The sequence below is a fragment of the Phocoena phocoena genome, chromosome 18 (assembly GCF_963924675.1).
Source record: "Phocoena phocoena chromosome 18, mPhoPho1.1, whole genome shotgun sequence".
In the NCBI taxonomy this organism is placed as follows: Eukaryota; Metazoa; Chordata; class Mammalia; order Artiodactyla; family Phocoenidae; genus Phocoena; species Phocoena phocoena.
Window position 1 is genome coordinate 35641582 of NC_089236.1, and position 13782 is coordinate 35655363.

The window sequence follows — 13782 nt, forward strand, 5'->3', positions numbered from 1 at the left end:
TTTGTACCATTTTTCTAGATTCCACATATAAGTGATATTATACAATATTTGTTTTTCTCTTTCTGACTTACTTCACTCCGTATTGTTTTTTAATAAGTTCTTGTTATTAATGACTTGAGGTGTGCACTCTTTAAACACTTCCACAAAAATTTAACTTACTCTTTGAGGCCGGGCAAAATTTACATTGATTTTTATATGGCAGGATTTAGATATTTAGTGCAAGCATGTGTTTGGGGGAGATGACATCAGAGCTTTCTCTTTTTCATCTGTTTGCTAATTCAATAATTTCAGTGTCTTTAAAGCATTCCTTTTATGAAATGATTATAGAAATCACGCTCATAAATCTTAATGTCCATATACTTCTGTTTGTAAGTTTATTTCCAGAATGCAAAGCTAATTTATTTTGAATATTTACACTCATAATTCTATGTACTTTTGTCCATTATATTTAATAATTAAGACTGGATTGAAGGATAATATCAATATTTTACCATGACCTGAAACTTTCACATTGAGTTTAGTTTTGACCTCACTTATTAAAGAGCAGCTAGCAATCCTCTCACTTAAATGACAAAGTTAATAGAATCTATATCTCCTACCTTGAACAATTTTTGTCTCATTAGATCATCACTATTTTAAGGGTTGATACATATCTAATTGATAGAAAGAATTAAATGATATAAAAGGAAATAAATGATTAAATTATTATTCAATTTAAATTAATTTTTCTTTCTAATTTCAGTTTTGAATCTTAAACTTGCTTTCTCTATAGATATAGATTATAGATATTTAGATTATATAGTTGTGTATTTATATATTTAGTGTAACAATACAGTTTAAGATTGGAAATATAAGAGCAATGTATTGAATTAACAGATCAGATTAAACACTCTGTCTACCTTTGGTCCTACCAAGAGTAGGAAGGAATGTATGTGTGTAGCCTTTCTCTTGTGCCATAAGAGAGTAATAAAAATTATCTATGTAGATAATATATAGATTTCTCTTGTGTCATAAGAAAATGATAGAAAATTATTTGTGTATATAGCTCTGAAACATGTCTCCATATCTATGTATGCATATCTATTACTGTGCTTACAAAGTATCGTGGACAGTAAATAAACTAGAAATTCTCAAAAAAAAAAAAAAAAAAAGAGGGAAGATGTTGAGCTTACAATGACCAGAGAAATTCAGATCTCAACACTTGTAGGAGTGTAGAGTTGTTGTCATAGGGGTACCTCTGGGCATTCTCTAAGAACAAATTCAAAGAAAAAAATAAAACCAAGGAAGTCTTTCAAGTAATTATCAAAATGACTGATTATGAACCTGCACTCATAGAACCAGGTGATTTGACCCTTCTTTCTTCCTTTTACACCACTTGTCCTCATGTTTAAAAAAGCAGCCATATCTATACCTCCTCTCCCTCCACCACCATACCCTCTCCCAAAAGTGGGATTTGGGAGCAGGAGAAGCAGGGAAAGAATCTCAGTTATGAGTAATGTCTAAGAGGAATGTGGAGACCTGAAATTCACAAGACAGATCACTTGCACACCGTGAAAACAGCACGCTCCACCTGATGCCACATCAGTGGAGGTATCTCTGGAGTCAATACCTGCAAGTGATTGACAGAGAGACAAACAGGGATTCTCACACCAAATATGAGCAGAGAACCAGACATCACCAAACATTTCAGAAAAATCAACACCACTTAAAAGAAAAAAATAATTCAACCAATGAACAATCTTTTCAGGAAACAGGATCAGAAAAAAGAGTAGTAAATAAAAGTATTTAATGTCCAACTCTTTTGTAAAATAAGGACTTTAGGAATTTGAAATATGAGCATAAATATTTAAAACTTAATATGGGGTTTCTCTGGTGGCGCAGTGGTTGAGAGTCCGCCTGCCGATGCAGGGGACACGTGTTCGTGTCCCAGTCTGGAAAGATCCCACATGCCGCGGAGCGGCTGGGCCTGTGAGCCATGGCCGCTGAGCCTGGGCGTCCGGAGCCTGTGCTCCGCAACAGGAGAGGCCACAACAGTGAGAGGCCCGCGTACCGCAAAAAAAAAAAAAAAAAAAAAAAAAAAACTTAATATGGTATGGATCTTACTTGAGTGTCAATTCAAACAAACAAACAAAATCTAGAGACGTAGGAATTGATTGGGGAAATTTGAATACTCATTGAAAACTTGCTGATATTGTGGAATTACCGTTTTGATTTTTTTTTGCTTGATAATGGTATTGTGTTCACTTCTTAAATAAAATAGTCTTATTCTTTAGGTGTATGTTAATATATTTGTACATGAAATGATAAAATATCTGGGGTTTGCTTCAAAAAAATCCACAGGAGTAGGTGGATGATGTGGATGGAAGTGGAGATGAAAAAAGATTCATTAATTGGTCACGAAATTCGGGTGATAGGTACGTGAAACCTTAGTTTTGTATCTACTTTAATCAGAAGAAAAGCAGAGGACAATAAGTTAAGGAACAATTTAATGAGTTAGAAAGACAGTTTGAGAAAATTAGGGTAATTTGGCACTTTATCCCTAACAGTTTAGTTGTGAATGAAGCATCCATAATTTACGCCTTTCTCTAATTGATGTTCAAGCAGAAGGGAATAAAATATATGTGAAAACAAATATAGCACAGTGCTGAAGAAAAACTCAAAATTTCAGAACAGTTGAATGTAAATGTAAAATGAATGCAAAAAAAAAAATGCCTGAAAAATCCAATTATTCCATTGTGGATGAATATTACATCGCAGAGCATAAATAAGAAAGTAAAAAGTATTTTAAAGGAAATGAAATAGATTATCAGCTGTGAAAATAAAAATGTGTGTGTGTGTGTGTGTGTGTGTATAAATATATGAGCTTGTTTTATCATCAACCGCACTGCATGGTAAAAGCAGAGTAACACGAACTTAAGTCAACATTGTTTTAAAGTTCGACCATCATTAGCATAGGATGGTAAATGGCAACTATATAGTTTCAACCCAACAACGGTATTAAAGCCTGAATGAGATAGTGAGGCTTGGAGAGAGGTAAATTTAGGGGGAAAACAACAACAACAACAAAAACAAACAAACCAAAAACCAAGGACACTGAGTGTTGCTGAGATTTTCTATCACTTGGGGCAACAGTTAATTGAGTCATCAATTTAATTATTCTGCCCCATTTATTGTTGCTCTAACATGCCAAACATATGCTCCAGAGCCATTTCACTTTTTCTCTGTGCCAATGACTATTGTCCTGGTAACTGCAAGACTCCCTTTCACCCTCCCACTGCTTTATTCATGGCTCCTCTCAAATGTCATTTTATCAGAGAGAATTTCTCTAACCATATTATCTAAAATAATTGTTGTAGCTCCCTCAGAATTCTCTAGTTCTTCACTTGCTTCATTTTTTTACATGATAATTAAATCCCCAAGACATTATTTACGTATTTAATTTCTTGTTTGTCTTTTCCACTAGGATGTAAGCGCCACTGAAGCATCTAGAACAGGGTTTGACACTAGTATGAAACAAGAAACATTATTAATTATTTAATGTCTTGGAAAGGCAAGAGCTGAGACACCCCACCAACACTTCTTTGGGAAATGATGGTCACTTGCTAATGTGCAAAAGCAGAAAATCATACAAGAAAAATATGTTACTTATATCTTCTCTAAATGCTAAAGGAAGAATATGAACAAAAATGACATATGAAATTCAATAACAAAAGCTTTCCACTGGATTTAACATTGTGTCTCTAAATATAATTCTTATAAACTAAATTAACAAAATAAATTCCATTCTGTTTGTATTTTTATCAAAGGAAATCTCATTTTCAAAAAGCCTACATCTTGTCTTTAACATACTCAGATGATATTTCAGCAATTTAACCATAAATTATAAATAACACAAATTAAATATCCTTTATATATTATGATCTTAAATAAATACAAGAATTCAATAAAGTGACATCTTTGGTGACACCCTGAGGCACTGAGTAAAATATTTATTGTGAGAAGGATTTTCTGAGTGCAAATAACTCCTTTCTCTGTCGGTTCCTTTTTTGATATATATTCCCCATTACTTAATGATAAATTCTTATTGGTTTAACATACTATATTTGAAATCTTTTCCATTACCCAGTGGTTGCCATTTGCTTCCTGATGACAGACCTTGGGGATAGTACCAATCAGTGACATCTTTAGACTTCCCCTAGTATGAGAAAGTGACATTCGTATGAGGCTTCACAATCAGGCCACTGCCTTCCCTGGGTGATTCTATATGGTCTGGTCATGTAAACGGAATATAAGGCTGCTTCATTAAAAATTGATAATATGTTTAATGGTAAATGGAACTTTGAATATTCCTCACAATCACTCTCAAGACTCACTCTGTTAACTATGATCAGTGAATGAAAAATTTGATAACATAAATCTCGTCACACTTCACCATTAATCAATGTAATAATCTGAAATTGCTATCAAAGAACTTACTGTTGAAGTACATGGTTATCTTTTAAAGTCAACTTCAAAGAGTCATATTTTTTTCCTTTCCAATTTATGGGCATCAATGCATTATTTTAATATTTAAACATCAGTAATGTTTTCTACCTATAATATCTTATTTTCATAACATTTATTAACTAAAAGTTCCATAATTTGCATACTAATAGTGCATTTATCATAAACCATTTCAATTTAGAGACAGGATATAGAAAGACAGAGATCAGTATATGTTGAGTTGGGGCTTCCCTGGTGGCTCAGTGGTTAAGAATCTGCCTGCCAATGTAGGGAACACAGGTTCGAGCCCTGGTCCGGGAGGATCCCACATGCCACGGAGCAACTAAGCCTGTGTGCCACAACTACTGATCCTGCGTTCTAGAGCCCACGATCCACAACTACTGAGCCCATGTGCCACAGCTACTGAAGCCCATGCGCCTAGAGCCCATGCTCCACAACAAGAGAAGCCACCGCAATAAGAAACCCACTCACCGCAACAAAGAGTAGCCCCGCTCACCGCAACTAGAGAAAGCCCACGCACAGCAACAAAGACCCAAAGCAGCTATAAATAAGTAAATAAATAAATATTATATATATATATATATTAACTTCTATATGCTGGCCCCTATGATGAAAGATATAATTAATTTATTTTCCTCAAAACCTTTTGAAACATTATTGCCTCTGTTTTATGGATTAGCAAACAAAGTCTCTGAGAAGTTTTGAAAATATTTCAAGTTAACACAGTTAATTACCAGAGCTAGAATTCAAAACCAAGTTGTAGTGCCAAGAGTAAGCCTTACCTGTATCATTTTAAAATTTTGGTAGATTTTGATAATGCTCCTCTCATTTAGTCAAGATTGAAGACTCATCAATACAATTCTCCTCTTGATGCCTCTCCTTTCTTTTTTATTGTTTCAGTTTCTTCTTTCTGTACTTTCTACACAATTCTTTCTTTCAATTCTATTATTTTTTTCTATATATTATTTCTAAAGAATCTCAAATCATAGATACCACAGTTCTATAAAAATGTACAAGTATATTTTTTTCATTATGCACATTAAATATGTCATTTTTGACTTACAGACCATTTCTATTTCTTTATGAATTCTTTTTCTTTTAGATAATATTGAGGTAGATCCCTAAGAAAAGGAGTAGAGAGCAGATGACAATAGACGTTTTATTCAGTTAATTTTCAAGAATCCGTGGGTATTTACAATCATGTTTTACTCAGAACTAACTCTCTGAAGTTAAATCATAGAATAAAATGGACTACTAAGACTTCAGTGTTAGAAAAATTGAAACTGCACTCAGGAAGTTCAAATTGCAGGCTAAATGCAGAATACTAAATGATCAGAAGATAAGAAAATTGAGTTAATCTTTAAAGTAATTGGAGATAGACTGGAGGAAGACTAAAATTTAGAGATTATCCAGATGAAATTTCTGGGCCGTATGTCAATTGACAACATACATTGAAAATGCAGGTTAAAATATGCAAATTTACTTGGGATATGGTATTGTTGGTTATAAACATTTTACATCAATGTTTGCAGGAAGGGATCAGTGTGGTATGGTACTTACAGAAGATCTAGATCAATAATTCTGAAAATGCTGAAAAGTAATAAAAAATTTATATGGTTTACATCATTGTTTTGATCTTTAGGTTAATAATATAGAAAAGAATAATAACAACCTCTCCTGTTTTTCAAAATTATTTCTTCCCACAATATTCATTACACCAAGTTCTTTCCTGACCCAGGGTCTTTGCACATAACATTTCTTTTTTCTTCTTGCTTTTCCCATGGCTTGCTTCTCCTCATCCATCAGGATTCTGCTTTGCTATCAGTCTGCAGAGTCCTGATTTCCTCTTGAGAATCAAAACAATTTATAAAGCGAGATAACATATAGCAAAGTGCTTTAAAAAATACAAACTTAGCACTGTAATTTATACCCATTTACTAAATGTCAATTCTGATGTTAAATTCCTAAATTAAATTAAGATAACACCTCTATATGAAAGCAAGTATTAATACTACTCAGCTTATTTCTGAAACTTATTATGGAATGATCCTTGGCTATATTATCGAGTTTTCTGATGGAGAAAAAAATATTCCTGATGATGTATTTCTTTCTTTGGCCCTTGCAATTTTCCAATCTAATCAAGCTAACTTTTAAAAAAATCTTCACTGTTTCATTATTTCACTACTTAAACCTTTCACTAATTTTCCAATTTAGGTACAATTTTAAAAAAGAACTCTCTGGCTTCCCTGGTGACGCAGAGGCTAAGAATCTGCCTGCCAGTGCAGGGGATACAGGTTTGGGCCCTGGTCCAGGAAGATCCCACATGCCACGGAACAACTAAGCCCGTGTGCCACAAATTCTGAAGCCTGCGCACTACAACTACTGAAGTCTGTGCACCTAGAGCCCGGGCTGTGCAACAAGAGAAGCCACGCAATGAGAAGCCCGTGTGCCATAACGAGGAGTAGCCCCACTCGGCATAACTGGAGAAAGCTTGCGCGCAGCAATGAAGAACGAACACAGCCAAAAATAAATAAATTAATATAAATAAATTAAAAAAACAAATAAACAAAAAACTCCGTACTGTGAATTATAGGGTAACGTCATCTCAGCCTTCTCCACCTTACGTGCTCAATAAGAGTGACTTTTATATTCTTCCAATGTCTTATGCTCTTGGCTAAGTGGCTTTCAGCTGCTATTCTCTCCCTGGTTTTCTCTTTCTCCTGCTCTTGTGTTGATTGGGTTTTCTATCTTTTGCATTTTATCTTTCTTCTGATCTCTTCATCCATTATATATATATATATTATATAAAATATAGGTATATATTATATATATATATATATACACATATATATACACACACATATGTATATTTCTATCATTCAGATGGGTTCTAAGGTCAACTTTATAGCAACACTTCCCTAAGGATTCTACATAAAATAGAGAACTGTCTGTGCAATGTCTTTTGTTATTTTACCCTCTTGATCACTTCATAACACTTACCAAAATGTTTGGGTTTGTTTTTTTTTGTTTAGTTGTTTATAGCTTTTCTCTCCAAATAAAGTGTAAGTTCTGTGTGGGCAACGAGAAGCCCCCTTCACTATGCACGTTATAGGCACATAACTAGTGCTCAATAGATATTTGTTCCCTGACTGAATGGATTCCAACAGTTTGATGACACTAAGTCCAATAGTTAATCATTTCTACCTAACAGCCTAAATTATTATTAGGAAGTTAGATATTTCAGTATTGGACAGTCTTTGTCTACCTGAATGGCAGATTAGTCAAGTCACTTATTTTATTGAAGATCATGAGTATATCTTTCCTTATCGATAAATTCATTTTCTTAACTCTAATTCTCCTGGACCTTCTGACATCATTGAAACTGGCTGCCACCATCATCTTAAAATTTCCTTCTCCACTGTCTTCTCTTGGAATACCTTATTGAAAGGGGACATAGTAGAGGTTGCATGTGTCAATGACACACCCCAAAATGTCACACTCTCAGTAGCAATAATAAAACAATGACAATTAAATTATTACAGCTGTGCAGAATTCAGTAGCTTCTGTGAACTGACTCCATTTAAAGTTTTGAAACAGTTTTTTTAATATCTAGCAAATGGTATCTACCCCATAAGCTGACCTAATCTCTGTCAAAAAGAAATAAATGTCAAATTATTTGTTTCTACTTTCATGTTGTTGGCTATATTGTTCTTTATGATTTGATTCCCTTTCAAACTTTGTGTGTGCACGCACCTATAAATTTACATATACACACATATGTATACAAATGTGTCTGAATAGAAAATAATAAATTCACACTGTGATAACTGCTTTACTCTATGGCTTTATTGGAGGACAATACCCCCAGCAAAGGAAAAGAGGCTTTCAAATGTATTATGAAACACAATCTTTTGTAAAGGAAGTAGACAATATTAGAAGTTACGTTCCATATGAAAATTAAAATTTTACAATTCTCGATTACCTATAAAATTCTCTTGTTAACCAAAGAAATAGACTCAGCAGTGGCTTATTAGAGTCTGTAGTACTTTGTGATTATTAATTTGGCTTCTCCATGCTTTATATTTGCATGTTTGGGAAACAGGCATGTGAAATAATTATGAAAAATAAGCTGCAAAAGCTGTATGTACATTATAAGAATTAGAAAACTATACGAAACATCATATGTTGTGAGTTAGTCATAATTTAAAATCTTTGTGTGTGTGTGTGTTTTCTACCAAAATGGGTCCCAATTTCCTTCATATCACAGGACTAAGGACACAGCCAATTCTCAATACTAATTGATTGATTTATTAAAATCTCCTGTGGTTTCAATTAGCTCTGCATGGCTAGACATTTTTGTGAGTCAGAAATCCATAGTCTGGGTTTTCAATGCTTATATGGAAGTATAGATTTGTAGCAGTAGGTCCAAAATGATGAATGAATCTTCTAGTAAGCTTGTTCTATTGGATGTAAGTGTCAATCTTAGATTCTCCAGTCAGTAATCTAGAAAGTCAGAAAATTTAAAGTCTATCCTGTGATATAAATTGTTGTAGTAGTCTATTATATTCACAAAAACAGCATTAGTAAATGAAGAAATATTCAATTGTTGAAAGTTTGTTTCTTCAAAGCAAATTAAATTTTTAAATTTTTTAAGGAAATATAGCTAACATTCCTATGCAAAACCAGCAGTTTGACTAGCAAACACACTTGACTAAATTTTTACTACAAATAAAAACACAATGATGCCTTTTAATACATCATATCTGGTGGTTAATATACATAAATTCTGTTTCCTCAGTAAAATTGTTTCACTCACACTATTAGGAATTCATGTATTGCACCAGAATTCCCCTTAATTCATCACAGTCCAATGCCTATAATATTTTTGTAATCTCTAAATCACTTTATTCATTAACTTCTCACCATCTTTCCCACTCATGTGAGAGTAAAATTAACTTAAGTAATTTGTCAACTGAAACAAGTATTTTTAGTACATTTTTCCAACTTGATTTTAGATTATAACATTTATACAGACATTTATGATACTGGCTATTCTTACAATAAAATTATGTAAAAAAGAAAAAAGATTTTCAATTGCTGTCATTCACTTGCAAAACCCCTAGGTCACCGAGAAAAGCAATGTTGTGATTAATCAGGAATCCATATATTGTGAATACTCAAGTGTACAGTAAGTTCTATTTTTTACAAAATATTTGTGAATGTTACAAGACCAAATTATTGAAAGTTTTATTTCCAAAATTCTGTCTACACCAAGATGGTTTATTAAATTCACACATAACTTCAAAATAAATATAGATAGGTACAATTACCTAAGCACCAGCAAAGTTCTAGTTGGTTGGTAGGTTTCATTTTCTTTGATCCACATAAAAATCTAATGAGGTAGCCCTCCCTTAACATCCATTTTGCAGATGAGGAAGCTGAGACTCAAAGAAGTTAAGAGCGTTACTCAAAGCCATACAGCTAATAAGTAGCAGAGAAGCCTTTGGATCATAGTTTGATTTCAAACCTGTGAAGTTTCCAATCTGCAATTTCTTCTTAATCAAAATGCAAACAGGAGGAATAGTGCACATAGGATCATAGTTTGATTTCAAACCTGTGAAGTTTCCAATCTGCAATTTCTTCTTAATCAAAATGCAAACAGGAGGAATAGTGCACATAAACCTTTGCAAGTATTTTATAAAACTGTAATAAATTTCTTGCTAGATATCCTATTTTCTCAATCAATAATATACTTATGCTCCCATGGCATACTGCATATGGCTGTATTATGCTATTAATATTATTATTTATTATATTATTATTATTTTGTTATTGATTATTGTAATACTTAATGGTTTAGAATCATTCTCTTACAATTCTATCTCTTTATTAGGCTATATGTATTCATATTTGTATCTTCATTACCTGCCACTGTACTGCCATTTTAACAGTGCTCAATAAGCATTTATCAATGGATGAAATATAGAATAACAAAACTGACTTTCAATTTTTTTAAAATTAAACTTCCTTTTCCTTTAGAATCTAAATAATAAACTCTTCAGAAACCATCCTTCAAAAGGGTATGGTGCAAAATTTAATATGTGTTAGTCCTATGCCCTTAGGATAAACTTAATCATATACACAATAACCTATGTGTAGTAACATTGGGTAATGTGGTGAAAGGGATTAAAAAAGTATAGAAAAGGACCCATTCACTCAGAAATAATCCATATTTTGTTCTGCCAACATACCTGTAATTTTCTAAATTACGTTCAACCTGAGAGTATGATAGTAGTTTAAAAAAAAAATTAACAGTAGAAGCTCTTCAGATATCTAAACTCATGCAGAACCCTATTTATAAAACAGATAAAAGCAAGATTGTCTTTATTTAAACTGCAGAGCCCACCCTAGGCTGTGACAGCTTGTGCTGCCCCTAATATTTCTAGCAATCCCTAAAGAATGATAAAGAATTTTGAGTATCTCTTGGGTCAAATTTTTAAAACCTGGGGAAAAGCATGGTTATTTACTAAATCTTGATGAAATACAAATTATTTTATCTGGTTGAAACTGCTCGTTAATACCTGAGGATGACCTTAGTTATGTGAGCATCCAACATCAATGAACAAGACCAGAAAAAATGGAGGAAGAGATTATCTTTGGGCAGCAAAAATAGGATTAGACATTATAAAACAGAATCTAGAAGAAAAAAAAAGGACTGTGAGCTTTTAGAAAACTCTATGTCCTAGAAATGCAAGACGTTCCAAGAACTCCTGGTGCACACTTCTATCCTCTCTTATCTCCTTTATTGCCATAGCATCCTAATGTCTCTTTTCCCTACTTTGCTTTCTTCTGTTTATTCTAAACATGGCTGCCAGGGTGTTCTTAGGAAATAAAAGCCAGATGCCATCACACCAATGCTCCACATCTTCCAATGGCTTCCCATCTCTTTCAGAATAAAAACGAACCTTCCTGGACTGGCCTGTAAGATCCTACAAGCAACCTGGTGCTTGCTGCCTCCATGAGCTCATCTCCAACTTGGTTCCCCTTTGCTGACTCAGCTCCAGGTTGTATGGTCCCTCAAATATTCCAAATGTACTGTATCTCAGGGCTCTGGCTTTTCTATTCCCTTTGCCTAGCGTACTGTCCAATGCACATGAACAACGTCTGCTTTCACTTCCTTCTGGACACTGCTGAAGTGTTCACCTTCCAGTGGGGTTTGGCCTTTCAGACTACTTAAATTTCAACCCCCCTCACTTTAAAACTTATTACGTCCCTTGTGTGATACTATCTTCATAGATGTCTTCATCATCTGATATACTTATTTACTTGTTGAATTTTAATTTATATCCCTCACTTCAAAAATTTAAGTTAAGTGGCGGCACGGATTTTAGTTTACCTTTTTATTTTAGTTGTCACATCCCTATCACTTTGAATAGGGCCTGGCACATAGTAGATGCTCAATTTAAAAAAATATATATGTTTGTAAATGAAGCAATGCACGGGTGGATGATTTTTTTGTTTCTAATGTAACTAAAGTTTATAAATTTAAATGTAAAGACTTTTAAAATAAATTTTAATAATTACAATGAAAATTTGTCTAAATATATTGCACATTGCCCTGCCACTTTCTTAAAATGAATATGCAGAATATATGCTGAAATAGTTTAGTATTTTAGAAGCATTTAGTAATATGGCTGATATTCCAGAAAACACTCTTTTTTTTTACTGTGGTACACGGGCCTCTCACTGTTGTGGCCTCTCCCGTTGTGGAGCACAGGCTCCGGACGCGCAGGCTCAGCGGCCATGGCTCACGGGCCCAGCTGCTCCGTGGCATGTGGGATCCTCCCAGACTGGGGCACGAACCCGTGTCCCCTGCATCTCTTCCCTGTTGAGAGGTGGACTCTCAACCACTGCACCACCAGGGAAGCCCCAGAAACCACTCTTATAATTCTATTTGCTCTTACATTAAATAACTCCAGACACAATTTTATAGTACCTTTGTTTAAATATGTTTTTTTCTCTCTCCTGCACTAGTGCTATTTTTTCCCCATTCCCCAAATTTGTCATTATTATTAATTCAAAAAGTGTATATTAATTTCCCATGCCATGATTGGCACTGTGTTAGGTTCTGTGAATTCAATATTAAATAAGATATGTTCTCTGCACTCTAGAACCATTCTAGTCTAGTAAAATAATCTCTATTTTTCCAGAAATTATTGTCTCAAAGGAGACATTATTTTTGTTTTCCAGTCTAGACACACACACACATACACACTAGTATTAAAAAGTTCACCTTTGAGAATGCTAGAAATTTCTCTTTTATTAGAGCAGAGCAAATGTATAATTATGAACCTCCAAACTCTGAATCACACAATTTCTGAAAGGATATTGAGAATACCAACCCATAATGAGTGTATCCTTTTTTAAAATGTATTCTTGTACATAACAGGAAGAAGTATATATAGCTCTGGAAAAGTGTCTGAGATAGATAATAAAAGAAAATACCTGTGACAAGTAAAGTTTTAAATTTATTTTTCTTATATTAAGTCTTTTATAATGCCTACCTAATACGATTTTTATGAGGATTAAATGAAAAAGTTGTCTGGCATTTAATAAAATGTTACAAAAATTACAGTTCTCATCTTAGTTTCCCAGATCATTATTTAAGAAGAAAATAATGATAACATTAAAAATTCTATATTTTTATCAATTTGAGAAAATATTCAATATTTAATCTGAGTCTATCTAGAATGAATAGATTTAAAGAATCTAGTATAATCTACAATTGTATCTTTTGTTTTCTCACTGTCATCTTTATAATTTTGTCCTAAAAGTATACACAAAAACTTAATTAGACTCTATGTAGTATTATGAGTTCCAGATTTATCTAACCTAATATTTTTCAGGCTTTACAGTATGCCTATATTCAACACATGTCATATTTCCCCCATTCTATAAGAAAGTGAGATTTTCCATCTTTCATGATGGCTAACAACCAGTGTAGCATAGGAAGAGAGAGGTCCCTGTAGACACAGGAGATAGATTCTAGGGCAGGGATCCCTTGGTTCGCTCCCTACAAGGTTGACAAGTAATGTTCTTTTGGACTGGGGACCAAAAGACATCTTGATTGGTAGTAAGAGTCATGAAAATATACCAAATATTTAGTGTTGTGATATTCAAATTAGAAACTTATTTACTCGTAGTTAATGTTCAGAAAGAATCTGATTTCTCAGAATAAACTTCTTGAATCTCTTTGAATATGTAATTTACTTGAGATAA